At 40.5% G+C, this 24275-nt stretch overlaps 1 protein-coding gene across 2 annotated transcripts in view; it reads right to left on the bottom strand.

Annotated features, from left to right (window-relative positions):
* LOC149306482 (mitotic spindle assembly checkpoint protein MAD1-like) overlaps nt 1-24275 on the bottom strand; it is a 366682-nt gene that overhangs the window by 309230 nt on the left and 33177 nt on the right. The window lies entirely within an intron of this gene.

Below are 24275 nucleotides of genomic sequence, written 5' to 3'. Positions count from 1 at the left end.
TACAAGTTGAGGGCAGGTCTTGGAGCCAAAATTATGGATTTGGATATGACTGTTGGATAAATCAAGGCTAGAACTTATGGGATGCCACCATTTTCCCACCTTGGCATTCAAAAAGGCCACTCTGCTCAGAGAAGGAGGATGATTCTTGTGTTGATAAAAGTTAAGGTACAATATTAACTCATCTAAAAAGGGGCCATAAGAGCCACACTTGATCCTTAACAAGTGTAGAGGTGTGCTGCTGTGATCAGAGAAGGGAATTTGAGATTGTTGTGGTCTTCCTTCCAGTTGAGATTCTATATATACATACAGGAAGAATATAGGGATCTGCTTTATATTTCTGTATCACTTCTCAGCCAACAAGAACGCCTGAGGCAATGAAGAAACAGTTCTTTAACTATGACTCTTGACTTTGGTGAAGATACTCTTAACCATGACTATGTAGACCCAATCTAAGGAAGTCCTACAACCAAGTCAAGGCAACCTTGACAATGGAAACCTTAAGTACAGCGCGCCCGCGCCATACGCGGGCGCACCATACGCGGCCTTGAGCATACGCGCTCAAGCCGCGGGGCGCGCACAGGGCGGAAGGGGCGGTGCGTCCCATTCAATTGAATGGGCGCGTGCACCCATTGCGCCCCGTGCGCGCGCCGCTGCGCACAAGCCCCATTGTTTCCAATGGGCCTTGAGCATAGGCGGAATTCGCCTTACGCGGAGGGATCCGGAACGGATCCCCCGCGTAAGGTGAGGACAGACTGTAACAGCATATATCAAAACTTTCAATACGGATCTGATTTCACATCGGGAACGGACAGCACCGATAGATGTATGAATGGAAATTTTCTACTCTGCAAGATCTACAAACCGTAAAAAGGTCAATGACAAAAAGCACCGCAAGAAATATGGGAATAAAGTTAAGTTCTAAACCCTAAAGGACAGTGTCTAAAGTTCAACAGTAATATGCATAAGAAACAAACAGTGAGAAGGTTAGAAGTATTTAAAGAACAGTTAAGGTTACAAATCAAACTTCTGCCTTGTAAAATCAAAACAGCTGAAAGGGCAAGATAAATCGATGCAGCTAAATAGAGAGGTAAATAACATTGAAGGCGAATACGGTTTGGAATATAAGGAAGGAGGAGGTAAGCTAGCAAAGTGGTTGAATGAAATGTAGTCGAACAAGCTGGAGTTTAGAAAGACTTTGCGTAATTTCTCAAATACACAGGACAAAAACGTTATGCATGGTTGTTGTAGTCCTAGTTATGGAAACGCTAAGGCAAACCCAACATGGTTTGCAAGATGTGCTTGGAGGGCTGTTTGACTCTGCCTTCCTCTGAAGCTGAGAGAGTGTGATGTGCCCAGAGTCACCCAATAGTTTTCCATGGCTGAGTGGGGATTCAAACTCTCGTTTCCAGGGTCGCTGTCCAAAACTCAAACCACTACACCATGCATACCTTGGATAAATACCGTTATGTCAGACGCTGAGAAGAAGCAACCGTGGAATAGCGTAATACTTGTAAGAACGAAATATGTGAAAAAGAGATTTCTGTCTTCCAAAGCCTTCAAAAAAGTTGGTGGCAAAAACCACTTTTAGCAAAGAGTGCTCATTTTTAAAGAACATATGCAACATGAAGAACTGAATTACTGCAGGTATCGACTTCCAAGAAAAGGCCAACTATACTTACAGCTTCTCTCACTCATGTGCCGTATCATTACACAGCTCTCCCCCAGCAATTCTTTCCACTCAATTTCATGGAGAAGCATGTAGCAATGCGCACCTCAGACTAACCCCTACCACTTTTAAGCTGGCAGCTTTCCTCACATACCAATTCACCAATCAACACACAATAATGGTCATAATAAAAGTAATAGTTGCCTCTGTTCCTTTCGCCATAGATTACTAAGTGGCTGACAAGCAAAAAACCATGTATTTCCCCATACTAAGAGGGAGAAGTCTTACATTTCTTGTAGCTAAGTGGTATTCTTCTGAAGAAACACCACCTCATGCTGAGCAAACAGATTTCCACTCCTGAACTATTTAGTGTACTCCTGACAATTTTTCTCCTGCCAAGCTAACATTGCTTTTCTTTTAGCAGGGGCTAAAAGAAAAGCATCTACCAACTAGATGGACTGGAAACAGGTTTCTTATGCTATATTTTTTTCTATAGTTAAGAATTACATTTAAATTTTGGGAGGAGGTGAGATACCATCAATTTACTACATCTTATTCAAAAACTAGTTCAGATAAACCAGTGTCCAAACAGCCATAGAATTATTTGATAGCATGGCTGTCCAGATGTTAAGAGAATGGTTTACTGTTGTGAAGTCGAAGGCTTTCGTGGCCGGCATCCATTGTTTTTTGTGGGTTTTTCAGGCAAATGGCCATGTTCTAGAAGAGTTTATTTCTGACGTTTTGCCAGCAGCTGTGGCTGGCGCCTTCAGAGAATGCATTCTCTGATGGTGAAACATCAGGAATAAACTCTTCTAGAACATAGTCACATTGCCCGAAAAACGCACAAAAGCTATGGTTTTACCCTTGCATATGCATGCAATGAGATCGACTCAAAGGTGGTTAACAACAACAACAATGCACAACTATTATCAGTGTGTCCAAAATTCATGCATGAGATCACAACTGCATCAGCCACAATTTGCTTGGCGACTTACACTGGTGTAACTTTCTGTTATGACAGTGTAGGCATTAATTTCCCTATCACTGTAGGCGGAGGTATTCAGTATTCCCTTCTGCAATGACCTGCCTCCCAAGTGCAATCCCAGCTTGCCACCATCACCAGTTCAAGGCTATGGGACAGAAGCTCCTACCCACTATACATATGCAACTGGGGGAAAGCAAGAGCCATTGCCCTACTGACCTGCAGCATATACTGGAAACCTATTGTTGCTGGGGTGTGTTCTGGTGTGTAAGCTGCACTAGTGGAGATGGCCCATAGAACCCAGAAGCCAAGAAGAAGTAGGCTTACAGAAAATTATGCTCTGCCACCATCCAACTGAAGCACCTCTCTGCCATCATGGGTCTGCAGCCTATATTCGAGGGACATTATACCTATTGAATCTGATATTCCACTCTGCAGACCCAACTAAATTAAAGGTTTTGTATGTGTGGAATATTAGCAATGATGAAAGCAAGCAGTGCTTGAAAACACTTAATCCCTAAAGCACTGGCTACCTAGAGAACTAGAAGACTATGCCTCAAGCTTTCTTCAGGTTCTACCACAATGAACAATAAAGTAAGAACATTGATTGATTCACCCACATAAAATTACTCTGTGTACTCACCACTGACATATCAACGGAAACACAGATAACCCTATCAATTTCCAAAGCTAGACAGGGTCAAGCCTGGTTAGTACATGGATGGGACACCCACCATCCAGAAGTATCAAGGATCTCTAGGCAGAAAAGAACATTTTGCCTACAACAAAGTGGGACCAATAGCAAGTTTGCTTATTTTAATTTCTCCTGTGATGTGACTCATTCAAATATAAGCAGATGGAGGAGCTAGAAATGTCTCCTAGATTCAGAAGGCCAAAAGGGTTTCCATTGTACGTTCATAGAGCTTCTAACTGTTGTGGCTTTGCACTAGAAATCATGGCACCTAAAGTACCGTCACCGTCTGGCAGAATCCAAACACATCATAGAAACTGTACACATGTGTTTCAGACAAACTAAAGCAACTCTTTTTTTCATTTTTCAATGGCAAGACCATCTGAAGACGACGCTTGTTTATCAACAAGAGAAACAATGCTATGAAATCCCAGCTCCTGCAGAATGGTCCACTTTTTAGAATTATGCCATTTTAGGAACACATTCACGAGTCTCGAGAGAGAAAAGGGGAGGAAGGACACAGTCTCTTGTTTTCAAAGTTATCTGTTCACAACACTCACTGCTGAATTGAGTTGCAGAGATAAAAACACTGGGCACTTATCTGAAGACCACTTATTTTCTTTCCATTGTCAGCATTGCCAGAAAAGCTGCATATCGAAAGAGAATTTACCAATAACATGTACCAAGGTCAGCCGATACCTCAAAATAAAAAAGGAGGAGGGGAATTTACCTTTCAAAGCTGGGAGAATGACCCTCCAAATGCCCAAACTGAGCTTTCCCAAGACCCAAAGGACTGCTAAGCATTACAAGAGAGGAGATTGGAGGAGGGAGGGAAAGGGCATCAAGTTTTAGGGGAACGTTTAGACTATAAATTAGTTAGTGCCGGGATAACTAGTAATAACTTTAGAAGCAAGCAGGAGAATACTGCACCCCATTCTCAAACACTTGGCATTATATTGCTTTCCAGGCATGTGGTATTCATTATCCAGACTGCAGTATTATGTTCCGCTATCCAAAAGAATTTGTTCAGAAGCAGCAATTCTAAAGCATTAGCCAACCTTTGCTTTCCCTGTATTTGTTGGCAAGACCTAATGGTTGCTTCAAAAAAGTATGGTCCAACATTCTACTAAATCCCCTATTGAAAATGGGAATATGAAAACACAAATGTGTTTCAAAAGAAATCCTCTGCCATACTGCTTTTCAGAGACTGAAAGCCACACCTTGTTTTCGCCTAAAGTGTTCTCTTGAACACCAGATATACATTCGCAAAGAAAAGGGAGAAATTGTAAGCAACGTACAATTAGAAAACCTGCTCCTAAACAGGAATCAGTACATAAAATGCACTCCTAATAAACAGCAATTAAGTGCATTGCAAAATGGGTTCAGCTGGCTGTGTACAGTCAATAGATTCCCTTGGTTTTGTGTCCCTTCAACTCCCAAAATCAATCAAGCGCCTAACTCTGTTCCCACAGAGGAAGCAAATCTGTTTGCAATTCAGAAGCAAACAAAAACCTGTAAGCATAGCCTCAGAATGAAGCAGCACCTCTTTGTTTCCATAGTCAGAGCAATTAACATGGGGCAGAGTAGCAAGCGCAGCAGTCACATTCCATTAAAAGGTGAATTTACAACATCTTTATGGAGCTACTACAAATCAGCTTCAAGCACAACAGGAACATATGGAGCACTACATCCAGAGTTAGCACCAAGCAGCCCTGCAGAGGCTGTCCCATATGTTGCAAAACTGGATGGAAATTGCCCACTCCAAGTGCCACTTTGATGCACCTACCTGTCTCAAAATAGGTAGATTTAGAGCATTCATCTTAATGGTACAGGGCAGGAAAACAGAAGAACAGACCATGAGATAATAGATTAAATTTAATAAAATTACCTGAAATCTCACTTTTCCAATTCAACCGTGGACCATAGACAACCAGACCAATCTTATATTATGGAAATATTGTAAAGTGACCATGTTCTAGAAGGGTTTGTTCCTGATGTTTCGCCAGCATCTATAGCTGGCATCTTCAGAGAATGGTGGCATGGAAGAGTGTGTGTGTGTGTGTGTGTGTGTGTGTGTGTGTGTGTGTGTGTGTGAGACTCTGGGTAGGGAAGAGTGATTTCCATGTTAATCTGTGTATTGTTCTGTTGTTGATGGCAAGGCCTCAGGGTGAGAGGATATACAAATGTCATCAACAACAGAACAATACACAAATTAACATGGAAATCACTCCTCCCACCCAGGGTCACACAGTATATCTCTCTTGGCTTTACTTCGCGAACGAAGATTCAGGAAGGATTCATCCATGCTTTCTACAAGCACGTTGATGACGTTGGATGTATCCTTCGAGCCTGTGCAATGGATTTTTCTGGTGGAGCGCAGCATGCACAGAACTGGCCTCACCCTTTAAACCAGAGGTTCGACTACTGAGGCCTTGACAAGCATGGACGGTGGCAGAGAGGTCCTTGGGACGTAGGTTTGATTAGAGTTTCCTTCTCTCAGATGGTTGACCTTACAGGGTTATATGAGCACCATCTGCCCGGGTTTGGGATTAGAGTTTTCCTTCTCCTAGGACGGTTGCCATCAGGCTAGAGAGCCCATCCTGCCCTTTGGCGCTCTTGGTCAGACCCTTCATTTGTGACCTGTCTGGCATGGGAGGCCCTGCCGGTGGCTATTATACCACTGCCAGCATAGCTCACAACTTCATTAGGGTACGCAAGCCTCTACCTCACACAGTCAGAGCATAGCTGGAGGGGAATAGGAGGCCGGAAGATGACAGTTAAGGAGGGAGGAGCCTAACAGTGTATACACACACTCACACACACCTCTCTTCCATGCCACCATTCTCTGAAGATGCCAGCCACAGATGCTGACAACAGATCAGGAATAAACTCTTCTAGAACATGGTCACATAGCTCGAAAAACCCACAAAAAACTATGGACGCCAGCCATGAAAGGCTTTGAAGAAGAGCGTGATACAATTCCGCCCTATCCACACTTGAAATTTACCCAGACAAGTTCCATTAATTCAAGGAGGAATGCTCTCTTCCGTAGGCAAGCCTTGGGCCCATGTGTGCATTTGGGCAGGTGAGCAGCCCCAAGTGAGCTTCACAGGTAAGAAGAACTGATGAAATAGCAGGCCCATTGTCAAATTAATGAAACGTGTCTGTAATTTGCAAGCATCGAAAAGTGAGTTGTCAAAAAGGGAGGCTTTGATAAGCACAGGTTTACTGTACCAGGAGTCTTGGAAGCACATGTTATGGATATGCGAGAGACAGCTTTGTCAATGGTCATTTCCAGGCTCTGGAGATCTCAGCCAGAAGGAAAATAGGCTGCTTTTATTTCCACTTTTCTTCTACCAGCAAGCAAATGTTGATTAAAAATGCCCATAAGACCTGAACATCCAAATACACAAAGAAAAATAAATTTCAACTCAGTGATGACTGAGATACATCTAGAGCTGGAAGCAACAGGATACCTACTTCTATGACATCCTCCCAACTCATTTGGAAAGATCTTCTGGCTGCAGGAGGAACCCATAACATCACCATTAATGCAATAGAAGTTTCATTCTGGAAATGTATTACTTATGAATACTGAAATGCTTGCCAGCAGCAGGAACATGCTGCTAAAGATTTCTCTTTTGAAACCATTTTCAAATGTGGAACCAGTTCCCTCAATTCTTCTTCAGCTTGATGTATTCCTTCTCTTCCTGAGATGACTCAGGTTCTCCTTTATAAAGAATTTGCTTACATTTCATCCAGAAACCACAGCAACCAGATGTGATTAAATGCCAGTTCATGCACCTGGGTGTCTTTCCAAAAACTCATTTATAAAGTAAGGCATGTAAGGAACTAACTTGAAAATGCTTAATCTGCACCCACGCTCACAAAAGAGGGGTACTTCAAGAGGAATTCTGCTCAGCCAGTCTCAATTTAGGACATTTTGTTCATAACCCATTAAAAAGCTGTCAAATACAAAAATAACTACAGCACTGGGAAGACGAAAAGAAATATTAAGAACACAAACATTTAAGCACAGTTGGAAACATAACATATGTTGGCTCGAAAAATAATAGGCAACGAGTTTAAAGAAATCAATGTTATTCTTAATTTGTTTTGTTACCTTAGAAGAAAGTTTGTTAAGTTAAACAACAATGATTCACTACCTACAACTCTTTAATGGCCCCAAAGAGTTTTGCTTTGTACTCTGCTAGCAAACAAGAATGTCTTACATTCCTCTTTGATAATTGAACTAAACAGATCAAATTAGTGGCTTTGGAAAGTGAACAGCAATGGTAGAGCATCTCTAAGTAAAGGGCAGGGAAAACATCCCTTATAGTAAATCAACCTGGATATGAAAGACATACATTTACCTAGTATCAGAACTAACCCTATGTTCTTTTCACCTTTATTCCTTACAGGTTTGTGTTAAGTTAAACCAGCTTATTAATAAAACCATACAATGTGATTGAAAGTCCAAATGCAGGCAAAAGCAGGCATAGAATTCTGGTCCCATTGATTGGATTTGTTATGTATGCAGAACATTTGCAAGGATGCGCCGCGAAACTGCACTTTTGCACATTTAGGGACGGTAAGCAGCTGATCTGGTTTCAAGAGATTACTTAGGATGACAATCACCTCCAGCCTCATCAAGTTTAAGGTTCCATATTAAGTCGGTCACACAAGAATGATACCTAGAACTGAGAATGCTAGTAGTAAACTTCAGATATCAGAGATAGAGTGATCCAAGAAAGAGTGTAGCAAGTCCCAAGACAAGCTACCCAAGTTTTCCCCCTAACTTTCTTGGGCCAAAGCCTTGCCCTTTCGTTTCATAGTGAACAACAGAGTCCAGGATATATTCCTTTTAACATGGACATTCCCAGGATGGTCTAAGTACATGTGTTTTTGGAAAAAGCATATAAAATGGTCATTTGGCTTCATTGCAAAAATCAATGTGTTTTCAACATGATATATTGTACAGCCACAAGAAGTTTTATCTTGCTATGTGCCAACTGCCTTCAACAGCAGAACATATACAGTCATCCCTCTATATTTGCGGCTTTGATTATTCACGGATTTCATTAATATGTTCTCTCTAGGACTGTCTAGGTCCTCCAGTGCAACTCTGTGGTCAACTTTAACTAAAAGTTGCACTGAAAGACCATTTGTAGCTACTCCAGTGCCATTCTATGGTCAGTGTATGTTGGACATTGACCACAGAGTTGCACTGGAGGACCTAGAGATTCCTAGAGAGGTGTCCTCTCAGGTAAAAACAGTTTTTGTTATTTGCGGTTTTTCCATATTCACGGGGGTCTTGTTCCCCTAGCCCTAGCGAATATGGAGGGACAACTGTAATATACAGTCAGCCCACCATTTCCGCGGACTCGAGATCCGCATCCCTTGTATATGCGCAAGTGGGAAACGGAGGGGAAAACAACAGGGCATGTGCCCATGGTGTGCACCCCCCATTCAAACCAATGGGGCTTGAATATGTGCATATTTCCGTTTTCACGGGGATCTGGAACAGATTCCCCCACAAAAACAGAGGGGCAACTGTACTGGTATTACATTGCCTCTTAGTGTTGTCAGAAAAACAAAGAAGCAAGAATGCAGGAGGTGCATTTTGAATTAGCACTACTAGAACACCCCAGTGATGAGAGAATCCCTCCTTCATGTATTAATTACATTGCCCATTCAGGTAGCAAAGTCCCCCATTTTCCAAGCCTCTCCCCAATATATGAGGAAAACTTCCTTCAATTACATCAGTTTCTCCAATACTGGTTGGTGCTCAAATTTTGCAAATTCTCCATCTGTCTTTCATTTCCTCTTATCATCATATACTTTTCCCTTAATTGCGGGCTAATTGTTTTTGAAGTTGGAGAGCCGTATGCAAGTTATCAATTCAATCAGCAGCATCTTCCTGCACCAATATGAAATGGGAATTTGTTCTGCCTTCAGATTTTCATCCACGGCTCACTTGAGAGCAGTTTCTTATTTCAGAACGTAATATGCCATATCACTGGAGCATGCGTGTCAGAAGGTCAATAAAAACTGGCTGCTCTTTCATTGAACCAAATGGCTCACTCATCAAGAGGGGAAAGAACCAACACAGAGGAGCATGGGAGCAGCCTTATTAAACAGATGTATGTAAAAACCTAAAAAATTACAATAACTAATTACAGGATTGTGATTTTTAACACCTTTGGCTGATGAAGAAGCCGGTGGAGCTTCGAAAGCTTGCATCGCATATTTTGTACATTTGGGTTGCCCGAATAAAGGTACTGTTGTCTTGCGGATCTTGGATGTTACAGTAATTATAGGATTATTATCTTTGACACCTTATTTGACTCCTGCTCTCAGGATTAATTTGAGTACTCAGTGCAATCTGATATGTCATATCTTGATTTTAAATTGGATTTCCATAGCTGAGCAGGGATTAAAAACCTCATCTTCTGGAGATTTAGTCCAACACTTAAACCACTGCATCATACTTGGCTCCTGAAGGTGCACCTCTATGTGAAGCAGAAGTGCCTCATATAGAAATTAGCACTATTTTCTGGTTAAATCAAGATATTATACAGAAACATAATACTGGACCTCTTCTGGGAACCACCCATGCTTTCATGTGGAGGTCCCCTTGCATCAGGAAAGCTCAGCTCCATAGAACTGGCATAGACTTCCCAATGAAAGAAGGCCTACTGAATCCATGGTATTTACAGTATATACATGCTTATTCACCATACAATTCATTTAATAGGCTTATACTTCAGATGGGACTACCAATAGGATTCAGACCATTGCTTTACTTTGAACCGGAAGCCTCCATTTTCCACGGAGGAATTAATGATTAGGAATGGTTAAAAGAAGTAGTTGATGTTCTCAGTGGGGGCATGCATAAGCCCATGCTCAGGATGCGTTCCTGTGAATATGGGTGTTTGTGGAACAAAGAATTAAAAAAAGAAACTCCAACTAAACAGACTTTATATTCTCCACAGTGTTTGGTTTATCTACAGGTTTTTGGACTGGAAGCTTTCCAAGGACACATTTATCTTCCGGCAGGTATATCCAGTCTATTTGAAATAATGACTTTTTAATCTGTATATGAACTCTTGTGAGTGCATTTTAATGATCTGATAGTATTGCATTTTAACTATGGGTTTATGTATTTTTAATCGTGTTTAAACGTGCTGTGCCCCGCCTCGAGCCTTAAGGAGAGGCAGGAAAGAAATCAAATTTGTTATTATTATCTTGCTTTAAAAGAGTAAAACATTATAAATACCTAGACACCAATTATTACAATATAAAATGCAGAGTCTTCCTTTGCAGATGAGGCCACACCGAAAAAGAAGTTACCCTAAACTTGCTACTTGCCCCTAGGCTCACTTGAACAACTTTGGGCAAGTCATCAGTGAGCTAAATGTGATGCTCAAAGTTCTTCCCAGGCCCATTTGAGCAAAGAGAAGAAAAAATATACAGTATGTATGTGTGTGTGTGTGTGTGTGTGTGTGTGTGTGTGTGTATATATATATATATATATATATATATATATATATATATCTGCAATTCAGAACAGAGGAAAAGTACTTGCCAGGCAGAGATTAAAGAGCTAACACTGATTGAATGACCACAGCTTCATGAAACCCCTGTTCCTGCTGCTATCGAGTAATCTGTGATTGAGATTTGTGTCTGAGTCTAAAGTGAGTGCAGGGAAGGGATGCATTAACTCCAAAGAATTTTTGGCTCCAAAGAAATAGGGAAATGCATAAGCAGTAAGATGCTGAAGCAAATGAATAGCTGGTCTGAACTGGTAAACTAGAAACATGCCATCAGTTTTTAAAAGAAAAGATCAGGAAGGTTACACTGAGAGATGTAATGTTTTTTAAGTAGTGCATGACTGACTCAGAGTTTAAAAATAACACAATTAAAGCAAATGTTGACCTGACCCATACAGAACAAGAAAGGCTACCACGAATGAAGACAAGGGGAATAGAAGAATTAACAAAAAATTAAATTGAATTTCTTGTTGGTTCTGAATATGAAAGCACCAAATTTCTCTCTAGACTCTCCTTTAATATAAGAGTTAAAGTGAAATCTCATCACAAACATGCTAGCCAAGCCTACACTTTCTTGTTGTGTGCCTTCAAGTCATTTCCAACTTCAAGAAACTCTAAGGCAAACATATCATGGGTTTTCTTGGCAAGATCTGTTCAGAGAGGGTTTGCCTTTGCCTTCCCCTCTGAGGCTGAGAGACTGTGACTTGCCCAAGGTCCCTCAGGTCACAGTCGATTTCCACAGGTGAGCAGGGATTTGAACCTAGTCTCCCAGAGTCCTAGTCCCGCACTCAAACCCCTATACCATGCTGGCTTGCAAAGCCTATACTTAAAGTCTCATAAAAATGAATTAATGGCTTCCTCAAACATACAGATGCTGGCCTACATCTTATTGGTTGTAGACTCATACAATCAGTTGTTGAATGGTGAGTCAACGCCTAGTTGAACTGGTCTACTCTAATCAGGACTAACAACAGGTTTTAGGCCACTGGGTTACATAACAATCAAAAATGAAACAGCAACAGAACTCATATTTGTGCATTATTCTATAGAGTAAAAAAGGACAAAAGGAACGTGGGATGAAGAATCCATGGATACAGAGGACCATGTCATATCATGCCCTGCCTCCAAGATCCTAGCATGCCAGTCTGAAGGTGCTGATGGAAAGGCTGAGAGCCCAGGGGATATGCCAGGGCTGCAGGAGGAGAGCCTTCAGCCAGTTCAGGGGCCCAGTTCCCAGCAGCCCCAAAATCATAGTTCACTATAGCCACAACCCTCAGATGAAGAGCAAGCCTTACTAGTGCCTACCCTTGAGAGAGACACCAGGAAAAAGAAAGACACTGGTGTTCTCAGCATTTAACAGGGAGCACATGAAAACCCAGATGTGCTACAAATATCTCAGCACCTCCTTTGGTCCAGTTTGGCTGACAACCATCCACCATCCTTGGGAGAAAGCCATACTGGTGTCACGTTCCTTGACTGATTCCCTATTGCTTAGAACTCTGCCTGGACTGTGGCTATTCCTTTGGTTTGCCCTTTGGACTGCTTTCCTGGGCTGACTACTGACGCATGAAGGACCTGGACTAAACTAGATGACCCCTGCTTTTCTACAGACACCTTGGTAAGTTTGGATTCTCCCTCTCTTTCTCTCCCTACTTAAGACTCTGAGGTTGCATCCCAATGGCCATCCCAATGGCAAAACAGGATGGGTTGACTGCAAAGGGATGCAACAATACTTTTCACTGGAATAGGTTTACTAGATAGGCACATGGTTGCAAACTCCCAGCATCCCAGACTTGATTTTAATTGGCTAATGGAAAAGTGCATTCCTGTTATAAACCTGGAGATCACAGTAGCTGGAGGCAATAGGGTTATAATGTATGGCATTCCAAAGAAGTCAATCTGCAAAGATAATGACAAAGAGCAGTTTATCTATGTAACTAGGTTCTTTATTCAATGCATTATTTTCACAACCTTGGCTTAAGTTTTGGATCTAGGTTTCAATGCCAGGCCTAAAACATACATACTATACAAATCAGGACAACTATAGCTGCATCTTTTATTAGAGCAAGTTCCACTGGCAAAAATGCAAGCTTTTGAACGACCCACCCAGTACAAGTTTGTAGAGCCCTCAACTAACAGACACTGGCTTAAACAATGATATTGCTTTGGCATTACAATTTCTTGCTCTTTGGATCAATTATACTATAGCAATGCGACAAAAGCTACTGAACAATCACACAGACAAGTGTTTCCCACAGGGAGCAGGACGATCCAGTTTCCTCTCTATTGTGCTGGCAATGTCTCATTCCACCTAGGGTTGCATCCTTCTCTACAGGAAACTTTCATAACAAATCCAGAATCTGAAGAACAATAGCTTCAATGGACCCCCTGCCAATGGGCCTTTCATTTTCAAATTCTTTTTTCTTATCAGATTCTCTAAGTTGTGCTAACACTGATGTCTCAAGTACATATAACATCTACAAGCAAGGGTAGCAAAGGAGAAAACTGTGGCCTCTTTGTTTTGAATACTCAAATGTTCTAACATGAAAAGTTCCTTATTCCAAAAGAAGAGGAGAAACTACTGGCTCTAATTGTAAAGTCCCTCAGAAATATAACTCACTGTTTCAACTCAACCATTGTCCAATGACCCAGCTATTCTAACAGTTCCTTTTAAGCAACTGATAATACAAGTGCCCCGGAGGGTAGGAAATGTCTGTGGGATGCCGAAAACAACAATTCAGAGGACTGGGGAACGTTACAATAGCTTCTCAGTTTTAGGTGAGCGAATGAGTTTGTGGAACCCATCACTGCAATACAAGCTCCTTATACTAAATACAATGCAATCAAATAAAAATCCTAGTGTTCAATTTCTTTTTTAGACACACAACTCACTTCATTAAGGACACCAAGTCCCTCGAGTTCTAACTAGTTTTGCAAACAAAACTTGTCACGCTTCTGAACACCTTACCATCCACGAGGGCTAAAGGTACATCAAATGAAAATTGCATGTGTGCCATGCTCTGAAGGAACATCAACTTAGAAACTGGTTTGGTGCTAGAATCAATCAAAAGAGGTATTGCCAGGTTCGACGTTAGATACAAAGTTATACTATACCAGAACTGGATTGCCAAAATCAGAAGTTGATATACTCCTTTCTAGACAGAGCCCATACTATAACAAATAATAGGGTGAGAGTTAAGTATGAACAAGTCCCAAACTCAAACCAACTCCAGTTTACACTAAGCCTGGGAGTGGTTTTCCACAAGAAAGTACATGCAAACTTCTCTGCATCACATACAAGCGTTCTTGTATTACGTATATTGAATTAATATTAATTTGGATTATGTACTCAAAATATTTAAAAAGCTCTAACTCATTCTTGACTCTATAGTCATTAGATTTAAAACATCCAGTATCATAGACTTTAACAACCTACAGAAGATGATGGTTTTGAGCCCTCTGCTCAGTGTCTCAGTTCTCTCTTGGAGTTCTAAACATTTCTCTTCTCTATTCTTAACTAAAGAGGAACGACTGTTAAATATTTCAAAGCTTTTAGCATTTCCTCAATAATCTTCTTTCTCTAAGCTAATGATCTATGATTCCTTCTGTATTTCCTCATAAGAATTCTCTATTAGACCTTTTGTAATCGCTGCAGCCAATTGATTTATCTACCTGTTTATCCTTCAGGATACAAAAAGTAGACATTTCAGTGCAGACTGAACACTAATTGAATGTACAGCTCTGCAAAGGAAGGCTCTTCTGTGCCTCAACTTCTTATTTCTCAGCCCCAGAGGAAGGTGATAGCAAACCCTCTCCAAACAAATTCTGCCAAGAGAAGCCAATGATAGGTTTGGCCTTATGGGCACCATAAGTCGAGAATTACTTGAAGGCCCACAACAGCAATATTAAAAATGGCTTAAAGGTAACACAGTTTGTAGCATTTACAGCTAGAAAATTCCAAAAAGGCAATAAAGGCAGCAGAGCACAGAAATTAAGGAGTCATAGACATTCCTTCTCTGTCCTGAAGGAATAGAACTTGGATAGACTTTAAATGAAAGGAAATTCAGGACAATGGCAGTTATATGATTTGTAGAGTAAGTATATACTTGCAAGTATGTATATGCTTGCATTGATCTATACAAGTAAGAATATACTTGTAAGTATAGTATATACTTGCATCTCAAAGAACAATTATACACTCATTCACACCATTTATTCTTCCATTCTGAAATGCATTTATAAAACAATGGTCTCAGGCATTCATAATTTCGCTATAAACCATCCTCAGCTATTTCTTTTCTCAGAGTCAGTTGGTTCTTTGGCATGTCCACAGACCAGCTATGCCTCTGGTTTAGTTTCCCAACCATTTCTATTTTATATCTTCTCCCGAATCTTCTACACCAAACCTCTCTTCTTCCCTATACATGTCATGAAAATAAAATGGATACGTGATTATACTGCTAAACCATATGGATCGCTTCTGCTGCCACTATGCAAATAATTCTGTTTGGTTGAAGAAAAACACTGGTCTTAAGGAGGCAAGTTGAAAACACTGCCCTTTTGGGTTTTGAGATGAAGATCAATCCCTCTCCCCCACTTTTCCAGATGTATCTCTGGAGGGCAATGGCTCTGTTTTCTCTTCGCTTTCACTTCAGCTCAAGCCTACCAGCCAACAAAGGAAAGGGCAACTCTGCTCACAGGTCCTCTCATCACAGCTAAACGAGAAATATACAGGACCAAGGATATAACCAAGACTTAAAAGATTCTAGGACCAAGACTTAAAAGATCCTAGGCCCTCAGGCCTCTAGGAAAAGATGCATGAAGACTACTGGTTGTGCTTAGCATCCAATTGTCTGTATGTACAAGCATGAAAAGTATGAGAGACATTTTTGACATATTTTGTTCAAAGCATTATTTCCCACATCCTATGAAACTATGTGCTATTAACCACACATTGCATCTGGTATGCTCCATCATATACCAAAGGCAGAATGGGGACATACTTTGGTCTTATTGTTATACAGATGTTTCAAAAACCCTGGCTGGACAAGAAAAGACCTCTCTGTCGTTTATTCTCCCAGCGCGGATTTGGTTTTTCTGTCGCCTTGATAAAAGGGGAAGCTTCCCATTGTACCCATTTCCAGCTCTTTTAACAATAAAAACCTTACATAAAGAACTATGAATATGTAAATAATCTTTTTAAATATTAACAAAAAATGTGTGCGTACACAGCAAGGCAGTAAAATAATAATGATGCACGCGGGTTATTCAACTCTGACCAGTCGTCCGGACTGTATTTGAAATGCCAAATCCCAGAACAATACAGGGGGGAAATCCACAACCTTTCCAAAACATGCCAGGAGAAATATATTTACAACCTGAATTTACATATGCTCCAATTCCCCTTATTTAAAAAGAAATAATAATAGTAGAAGTAGCAGTAGTCGTAGTAAATTTTGCCTTGGGGTGGAAAGAGAGGATGTTAGAGGTGCTTTTCAAAAACCTGTTGACATTTATATTCTTGGCAGAAGTCAAAGTGCTGGTTATGACCTATAAAGCCCTATATGGCTTACATCCAGACTATAGGAACGCCCATATCTCCTGGTATGAATCTGCCAAATCTCTAAGATCTTTGGGGAAGGGTTTTCTTGGTCGACCATCATCACAGGCTCATTTTGTGAGGATATGAAACTTCCCTGGTCTCTTCGCCAGCAAGCAAAACCTGTTATTTTCCTACAGGATTTCAAGTGTTAATTGCACCCAGGGAGGCTTCTTATTGGGGTGTTTGTTTTGGTATGTGTTTAACATGGTGTTTTACTTGTATTTTTAAAAGTTGCACTGTTTTATTGCAGTGGCATCATCAGGAATCACCCCACTGAACCATCAAACTCTCTGGATAGACCCAGAGCCTGCCAACCTGTCAATCCGACTTATCTCACCAAGATGTTGAGAGGATGAAGTAGGCACTAAGAAAGCCAGCTATACCTCTTTGAGCTCACTGAAGGAAAGATGGCACGGAAATTTAGCCAATAAACAGGCAATGAATAATATTAATGCCCTAAAAGACGATACGGGTTGTTGAAATGACAACATGTCCCCCAGAACCTGCCCAGAACCTGAAAGAGCAAAATGTTAAGAAATGAAAAAATCTTTCTCTCTGCACATCTCTTGAATACATAAGTGCATGACAATCCAAAAGACTGCTGCATTTTCTAGGAAGGAATACCTGTGCATTAATGTTAAGTTTATGCAAAAGACTATATAACTAGGCCAATCCGAAATATAGTTTGATGAGAGAGAAAAACATAGCATACATAGCCACATGATACTCTTCTGGAATGACAATGAAAAAGAAAGGACATCTGAAGGGCTCCAAGAGGCTGACACAGCATGGAAGCCTGAGAGTAGGAAGAAACAGTCCCAGGGTATCAAAACCACTACCAAGATCTCTTCCTAGCTGAATAATGTATACATTGTCATGTTTTTGTGTGCCGTCAAGTCATCTCTGACTTATGATGAACAGAACACAGGGTTTTCTTGGCAATATTTGTTCAGGGGTCGCCACTGCCTTACTCTGAGGTTGACTGCATCTTGCCTGAGGTCACCCAGTGCATTTATGTGGCTGAACAGGGATTCAAACCCTGGTCTACCAAAGTCGTAGTCCAATGCTCAAACCACTACACCATGTTGGCTGGATGAACACATATGGTGCAACTAATTTGGAGCTGGGTATGTTTAGCTTGGAGAAGAGAAGGTTAAGCAGTGATATGGTAGCCCTGTTTAACTATTTGAAGGGATGTCATGTTAAGGATGGAGCAAGCTTGTTTTCTGCTGCTCCAGAGAACAAGACACAGGACAATAAATGCAAGCTACAGGTGAAGAGATTCCAGCTAAACATTAGGAGAAAACCCCTGTCAGTAAGAGCAGTGGAAGATGCTCCCTCGGAGAGTGGTGGAATCTCCTTCTTTGGAGGTCTTTAAACAGAGGCTGAATGGCCATCTGTCAGGGATGCTTTAATGGTGAGTTCCTGCATGGCAGAAGGGGGTTGGACTGGATGGCCCTTGGGGTCTCTTCAAAATCCTATGATTCTATAATTATCACGCCTTGGAGCCTAAAGTTTCAACGTCTACTTGTCTAACTCCAGGCTCCCATTATAAAACAGAGTTAACTCACTAGATGCTTTATTTTTGTGTTGCGTTCTGTTGTGTCGGAGGATGTTTTCAAGTGCTAGTGGAAGCTTGCATCTGAGAGCTCCCTAGCAAGCACTCTCTGAGGCTGGCATACTCACATGAAGATATTCACCAGCTTTTAGCTTCTTCCCTTTCATTTGTAACATTTTTTTTTATCTAATTGGCTTCAGAATTTATAATCCCAGTGACAGCGTTCCGGCTGTGTGCTGCAAAAGATCTTTTAAAAAAACCATTAATGTGGGGGAGGAGAGAAAATAGAAAGGAAGAGAGCAAAGTCTGAAGGCACCATCTTCTGTCAGGATCACATTACTACAGCAGAAGACGGACTTGCAAGTGCACCTGCTGCTTTCTTCATCAGGAAACTCTCTTCTGCTCAGAAAGTAACACAGACACCTGACAAGTTTTCTGCACGCTCAAGAAAAATTAATCCAAAACTGAAGTGCAACCCAGAACAGCCAGACTCTGAAAAGACTAGATTAGGCAAAGAAGACATAAAACGCAATTAAAGCAGCAAAAAATTAACATTTCACCATCCGCACTGTACAATGAGAAGGTTTGTCAGGCGCCCGCTTAGTTGACACATGTTCATATCTGTCAGCATTTACATGATAAATCCCAATTTTCAGCCATTGTTGAGCAAACCAAACAAAATTTGGTATGCAACTTTTCAGGCCCAGATGCTGAAATAAATTATGCACATTAGTCATTTACGTTGCAGAGCAGCAAAAAAAGCTTTTTTCGCAACTTTCAACAATTTGGACTTTTTTGCCACGCACAGCTAAAAACAAGACTTTTTCCTAATGAAACTTCTCACACAATGAATCCTCCATAATAAGTTAGGAAAATGTCTTTTGCTAGAGAAATACATACATGCAACTAAGGGCCAAGTGACAATTATATTTCATTGCTGCTGAAGTACAAGCTGTTGGCTAAAGAAGAAGTACATGGACATGCATATGTGCACCAACATAAATATGCGCACATGACAAGATTTAAATAACATGAAATCTCCCTAAAAATAAAGATGTCAGCAGCAATTTGTGTCACTCCTAGGCTGGAACATGAAAGCAAGCCTACAACATGTGGGGTGTGTGGTTTATACCCTGCCACTGTTTCTCATGTTGTGCTTTGCTCCGCTAACTGGAGCCACAGCCACATTGAGGCACAAGAGGATGACACACATACATAGTGTGCATTGATATACATTGATCTATGCCATATTTGCCCAAAGGTTTGTCTGTAGGATCAGGTAGAATTGGTGAAACCTTGGACAAATCACATTCTCTCAACTTCAGGGGAAGGCAATAGTAAATCTCCTCTGAACAAATCTTGCCAAGAAAACCCCATTATAGGGTCGCCATAAGTTGGCAACGACTTGAAGGCGCAGAAGAACAACTAAAGAAATCCATCCCACAAGTACTTTGGACAGAAATTGGTAAAACAAAAGATAATTTGTCAGGTACATAAAGTCTGTGCATAAATATTATCACATGCTTTGGGGAAATATATTTGAAAGATAAAATATTTTATAGTCATCTCTTAAAATGGATGAGTGGCTTCATGGGGGTTATTCAAAACTTAGTAGCTGAACAAAGCAAGTTACTGCTCTCTCCACAACATACTCTGCTATCATGATGGGCTCCTTATGCTACACTTTACTCTGTAAGCACTGGAGAGAAAAGAATCTATCATTTTCAGTACAGTCACTATTGCTACCGCTATACTTCTTGGACAGGGATCTACCATCATAAAACCAAGACCATTTTGTAGTGTGGCAACTGCCCCAATTCTTTTCATAGCTTTGGAAAATTGTTAATGCTCTTCCAGAGACATAAAGAAGACTACAAAGTGAGAAGAGTGGGATGGAGAAATGGGCATATACCCATAGCACAGCCATGCATGCTGAATGCGGAATACTTTGCCAATGTAACCTCCAACCATCTGCATTATTATAAGACACTTGATATAGAGTCACATGAAAATAAACCATGAACACACCATATATACTTGTGTATAAATTGACCTAGTGTATAATCAAAGGTCAGGTTTTGAGGCCAAAATTATAGATTTTGATATACCCCATGAATAAGTTATGGATAAAACTTAGGGCCATGTAACAAAGGATGTAAAGGACAATTCAAAGGAAAACTATCCCAAAGAACACTGCTATTTTCTTGCCCAGGCATTCAAAAAGGCCAGAAGAGATGCCACAGCAGAGAGTAGAGGAGGTTGGCGCTTCTTTTAGGTTCTCCCAGGATGGACTAAGCCGCTCCAGTTGTCTTTGTAACAGAGAAACAGGATGTAAATAAAGCTTTTGATTATTATTTAAGCACTCAGCTTTTGTTACTCTACACAGAGATGGGGTTGGCTCCTTTTGTTTAAATTAAGAGATAAGATACAGTACTTACATTGATCTGTGGGTAAATCAATTTGGGTTGATTTTTTGACTAAAATTTCTAGACGTATACATGAGAAAATCCAGTACTGTATATTCTAGTTATAGTAATCTTGGAACACATTTCAGTTACTGGAGTTTAAATTGAGGACACAATGACTGGAATCTTGATGGCTAGCCCCAACTACAGTAGACCCAGTTATTGAATAGTGAGTCAATATGTATGTAAATTCAGTACAAAAAGGAAGACAATAAACACTGATTCTTCTCCATCAGGGTATCCTAGTAATCCCCACTACTCTTTCCGAAAATGTACATGATAGGCTGCCAGATGTATGGACAAGGATATTTTACTATTTACATGAGAAGTACATGAAAACTATTTGTAATAAAAACAAGTCTGGTATGATTTGACAGCCTTGATGGATGTGAGAGCTTTTCCCATTAACACCGGCTCCGTAGTGTTTGGTACCAATACGCTGGTGCTCAAATGACTTCCAATGTAACACAATCTCCTGCTCCGGTGTAATCGTTAAAGACTCACAAGACAGAAGCAGAGATTTCTAAAGCATTCATACAGAAAATCTAGGTGGAATTACAATGTTCATGCGAAAACAAAGACAGTCTGATTGTTGGAGAGATATACAATGGTCTAACGGAGGTATCAAGATGTAATTCAATAATCCCAAATTACAGATTTGGTTTCCAGTTCATCTAAACCTCCTCTGCAAAAGAAGAAGTAGCTCACTTCAGTGTTAAGGAAACAGTATCTTCCAAACCTTCTAGACAAAGCTGGAGATATGCAAAAAGTAAAGCCCCAAATCTGGGAGCTCATTTTCCCCATGGCTAATATTTATACTGTTATCTGCTATAAATGGGAGTAGCAGCCTCTCTTTTGTTGTATGAAGCACAGATTTGCATGTTGGCTAATTTTCATATCACCACCTGAAAGTCAATAATCATTAGTCAAATGAGAGCAACTGGCTGTCCAGCAAAAGAAAAAGAAGGGAATGAAATCCAACTGAGAGTTATATGTGAAGAAACAGAGGAGAGGAATTAAATTTCATCCAAAACTCAAGCCAGTAAATGTTGTGCTTCCAACAGCAAGGAACTTCTAGTAGCCTCTTAAGCAGAAGGCTTTCTCTTTGTGCCAATACAGCTCAGAGCACAATCATTACACTGCTGGCCAGCTTTCTAAGGAAGAGTGTCGCCAGAGATGCCAAGTGAAATGTTCAATTTTAGATGTAGCCAAATAAAGAACAATTGGATGACGGAATCAAGAGTCACTTATCATTCTGAAAAACAACATATCAAGCATTGACACCATAGTTTTGGTCACACTCCCATATCATAAAGTAAACTGACCACATTGAATTAAGGACAGTTAATCTCCACTATTAATCTTTTGTTGGGATTATATTGCTTTTCTACTTCAATGGAGTTAAGGACAGGAACTCAAATTTCATGAAGAGGAGAAAGGCCATGGAAACCCATTGGATGACCATGGGCATGTCGCACGCTCTCAGCCTCAGAAGAAAGCAATAGCAAACCTTTTCTGAACAACTCTTGTCAAGAACGCCCAATAAGGGGGTCACCATAAATTGGCAATGACTTGAAGGCACACCAAGCGAGAAAAAAAATGCCAGTGTCCTACAATTTTCATCCTTCCCAAGCAGCCATTTTCAAACTTTCTCCCTTCTATGATTCTGCACTGACCTATCTGTTAAGGTACCTTTCTGAACAGTTGAGAATTTGGGAGCATGTTATAGTACACATTAAATTTGTGTGGGGCTCTGGTCACAAGACAACTGGGTCACAACCCTGCCATGTACAGAATGCCTCCTAAAATCTTGCAAGATATATCTTTCCTCAAGGGCAGAGTGTCCCCATTGATCTTATCAGTGCGGAACACCATGAAACCATTGTCCAAAAGCAGACAGGATAACCTGCAACAAGAATCAACAGCTTTCAACCTTACTAAAACCAGGTGCTATTTCAAGAAGGTCACACTGTGTTTTCAAGTGTTTATACAAAGAACTGGCGTGCTGAGCTTTTACCAAAGCACTCAGCTCCCACCTAATGCTGTTGCCACTATGTACATATTTAAAATCTATTTACCTGCAGTTAGCTTTGTATGAAGAGGCTGTAATAACCAATGGCCTAGGATGCAAATACACAAGGCTTCTGGATGGCATAAAATTGGGGGATAAGCCACACTGTGATGTTTAGAATCGCAAGCTATCTCCAACCTTATAGATAGGATAAACTAGAAATCAGAAACACAGAAATTAAAAGTGGTGGCTTTGCTGGTCAAGCCAAAACGTATGGTCACCAGATTTATGAGCTGTTTAGTTGGAGACACAAACCTCTGCCCAAGAGCAAATTCCTCCTTGCAGACTCACAGACATCCATAAGATCTCACTGAAACAAGAGTATAATATTTCCCCTTAAAAGGCACAGGGATATTTCATGGAGATCTGAAAATAAAAAGCTGAAAAATAAACATTCAAACTGCCTTGAAACCAGAAGAAAGGAAAAATCTGACACTTAGAAATTGAACTCATTAGACTGCCTTGGAAGATTTAAAAGATAATAATAATTTCATGGCCAGCGTGAATGGGCCTTTGTAAACAGACATTACCTGAACAAAAATATTGCTCCTGCAAATTAAACATTAAATAGTATCATCCCTAAATTGGAGAACATCTTCGCTATTACACTGCTAGAGGCTCTCTGAAAAGAACAAAAACATGTTTCTCTTTCGAAAGTATCAGGCAAAACTTTCTTGTGAAGCTTTCTTGACACCGGCCATAGAAGAGACAAGACTAGTCTTGCTGCCCTCAGCAATTTCACGTTTGGCTAGTCATTTTAACAACTTGCTAGCTAAGCAATTATAGGTGCTTTGAATTAAAATACAATCTAAACTTTACTGCCCATGTACATGACTGGAAGGCTTCCAAAACTGGTAAGAGACGCTTCAGGATGAAACTAGAAGATGCTACTAGATTGGATGGACAGGGGATTTAACTACTGAATTAAACTATTGAACTAGTTGCAGTTTGATTGCTCTGTATCTATCACAAGGAAATGGGAAATGAAGCTAACACTTTTGGTGAAGGTCAAGTGCCAGAACCCAGATATTCTAGGGAACTCCACTTCCAATGTGGTTTTTAACAAGAATAGACATCGCTACGCCATACTGTCAGAAAATGAAATGGTTTGGGAAACAGCACATAGACCAGAAGGCAAGTTGTTCACTTTTGGACTCTCAACAGGAACATGCATTCCATCTTTGCAACTAAAAATGTAATCACCCCAGCCAATGAAGATGTGAACTCTCTGGAGAATTAAATGTTGTTGTTTTATTGGAGCAATTTCTGTGGGTGAAAGCATACATACGTTAGCTTGGCAAGACCCTTCCATATGACGGCCATACTCCTTCAGCTATCCCACCAATTCCCTACATCTCAGACAACCTAGATCTTTGAAACAGCACTTTGTTCAGAAGGTAAACCTGAAATCTGGAAAGAATGTAAAGCTAAAACCCTTGGTTTTTAAAGCAAACTGGCCACGCAGTTAAAAGACCTTATTTAGACGTTCTAACAAATGTCAGCAGGTTCAGCTGACATTTTTTACTTCTGGCATTCATATATTTTAATTAGTATTTAAAAGACCAAATATGTGCACCCGAATGTTCAGGCCACAGGCATCGTGATGCAAATAACAAAACCAATGTGACACCAATTCAGTCCTTGGCAAGTCTCCAGGAAAGAAAGAAAAAACTATAGCCAAAGAGCC

Source organism: Sceloporus occidentalis, unplaced genomic scaffold, assembly GCF_023333645.1.
Source record: "Sceloporus occidentalis isolate IW3139 unplaced genomic scaffold, rSceOcc1.0.p SCAF_10, whole genome shotgun sequence".
Lineage (NCBI taxonomy): Eukaryota > Metazoa > Chordata > Lepidosauria > Squamata > Phrynosomatidae > Sceloporus > Sceloporus occidentalis.
Note: the sequence above shows the minus strand (reverse complement) of the source record. Positions and strands in the feature narration are given on the sequence as shown.